Source organism: Numida meleagris, chromosome 21, assembly GCF_002078875.1.
Source record: "Numida meleagris isolate 19003 breed g44 Domestic line chromosome 21, NumMel1.0, whole genome shotgun sequence".
NCBI classification, from domain to species: domain Eukaryota; kingdom Metazoa; phylum Chordata; class Aves; order Galliformes; family Numididae; genus Numida; species Numida meleagris.
This window is the reverse complement of record NC_034429.1, coordinates 1369796-1372176: the sequence shown is the minus strand read 5'-3', so window position 1 is coordinate 1372176 and position 2381 is coordinate 1369796. Positions and strand designations below refer to the sequence as shown.

The following is a 2381-nucleotide window of genomic DNA, read 5'->3' as shown; positions in this document are numbered from 1 at the left end:
ACACCAAAGGGACACCAAAGGGGACACCCAAAGGGACACCCAAAGAACACCAAAGGGACACCAAAGGGGACACCCAAAGGGACATGAAAGGGACACCCAAAGGGACACCAAAGGGACACCCAAAGGGACACCCAAAGGGACACCAGATGGGACACCCAAAGGGACACCCAAAGGGACACCCAAAGGAAAACCAAAGGGACACCCGAAGGGACACTGTGGTGTCACAGTGGGGGAACAGCCCCACTGATGATCCGAAACCCTCCCTCCCACGTGCCCCCCACCTCCCCCCAGGCTCCGTGCCCCCCTGGACCAGCAGAGAAACGCGGATGGGGAGATGCTGCTGCGCCCAGGGCGGAGATGAGCGCATCCAAGCCTAAAGATCTCCCTTAGAAAGGATGGAAAAAGGCTGGGAGCCTCTCGCTTCGGGGCCTGAATCTTCCCCCCCCCGCCCCCCCACACCAATCCCACTGAGCACAGGGTTGGGGTCTCTCGGGGGTCCCGGAGGCGATCATCCCGTCCCCAAATCCGTGGGTGCCTTTCATCCGCGGGATGAAAGCCCCCGGAAAGCCCATGTGGGGACTTGGGGGGGGGGGGCCCGTGGGATGGGGCGAGAGCGAGACACGGCTGCTCCCCCCTCCCTGGGGTGCCGGCAGCCCTAATTAGTGTTTATGGATCCTCCCGAGAGGCGCGGATGAAAGCGGCCGGGACGAGGCTGCGTTATTACAGGGCTGCACGCAGCGGCCCCGGTGCGCGGGGCGAGGGTTTTTCCTGACCTACTTTTCCTACCTGCGCTCGCGCTCCTCGCACCTCTCCCCGCGGGTCCGTCCCGAAGGAAACCCCCAGGCACCCGTGGATGTGCTGGGGGCTTCCCCACGTGGCTCCCAGCCCCGCGTCCCCCCCCCCCTAAACCCAGCAATGTGGGGGCATCCCCAAACATTGGGGCACTAATGGCACGGCTACTCCCTCCCCCCTCCCATGGGTGTGGGGGTGTCCACGAAGGGCACCTCCGCTCCAATGGGTCCCAACGGCCCCGTGAGTCAGTGGGGCCGGGAGAGGAGGTTGTGGGGGTCACCGTCCCCCCCCCTCCCCGCCCGAACAATGAGACGTTTCATCCGCGCTTTGGTTCACTTTCAAGCTCGTTTCCTGCAGGATTAAATCATCGCCGGAGGAGGAGCAGCGCACAGGGGGGAAACTGAGGCCCGGGGAGCGGGCACGGCTCCGCCAACCCCTCCAGACCCACAGCCATAGGGCGGCAGGATCTATGGGGCTGCTTCCTGGCACCCCACGTTCCCCTCTGCCCCGTGCCGGACCCCCCACCCCGCAGCGCTTCGGGGCCGTCATTAATCAGCCCCATCAGCGCGGCTCTGCCGAGATTAATGATGTCCCAGCGGAGGTGGGCGTGCGGCCGCTGCCTGCTTCGTTCCCCATTAACCAACACCCGGAGACTTCGGCCATCATCATCATCCTCACTGCAGCCTTCCTCGCTTCCCAGCCCCGAAGCCAAACCCGGCATCACCCCGCCGTGCCCGGCTTTTGCTTTCCTCTCCTGCTCCCTCTCCCCAGCCAGCACCGGTCCGACCCGAATTTCTGGCTGGGCGGATCGAGGCCGGCTCGTGACTCACTCCCCGATGTGAATCCGGACCCGTAAGGGAAGGAAGGAGGCACGGTGGGGCGGCCAGCTGCGCGCCCTATGGGTCCCGACCCCAAACCGTGCCGCCTTCACCGGGGGGGACACGGACGGGAGGCAGCCACGCACCGGCAGAGCGGGATGGAGAAGGGTCTCCATCCCCCGGGGTCCCCGTGCAAAGCAGAGGGAGGGGGGGGGGGGGGAAACGGGGCAAAGTGCCCCCAGATCGGCTCTGAGGCCGCAGACCGGGTGGGTTTTCCTCCCCGTGCCCGACTCGATGCTGAATTCCCCGTCGGGACGCGGGGGGGATTTCCTACGGCCGGGCAGCGCTGTGGATGGAGAGCATTACGCAGCCCACAAAACTGTTATCTCCCATCCGCTGAGAGCGCCGAGGCGGCCGTCAGCCCGCGGGGCTGGAGCTGAGCGCCGCCGGGCCCGGGGGGGGGGGCACGGAGCTGCTGCAAAGCGGGGTTCTGCTTCCGTGGGAGCAGACTCCAAAGCGGGGCGGGGGGGGAAACTGAGGCCGGGAAAGGGCTGAGCCGCTTCGGGGTCAAAGCCCCGGGTGGCTGCGGGGAAGGGCTCGGGGCGCACGGCGGGATCTGGGGGGGGGAGGAGGTGGGGGGACGATCTATGCCGTGCCCCCCGCGCAGCGAAACCTTTTGGCTCCAGAGCATCCCTGGAAAAACCGCTCCCAAAGGGGCGGTGCGGGGACGCCGCCTCCCCCCCAAGCTCTACCCACGGCCCCCACCCCCCC

General features: G+C 66.8%; 1 protein-coding gene across 1 annotated transcript in view; it reads right to left on the bottom strand.

Annotated features, from left to right (window-relative positions):
- Positions 1-2381, bottom strand: part of PEBP4 (phosphatidylethanolamine binding protein 4) — a 60864-nt gene that overhangs the window by 1099 nt on the left and 57384 nt on the right. The window lies entirely within an intron of this gene.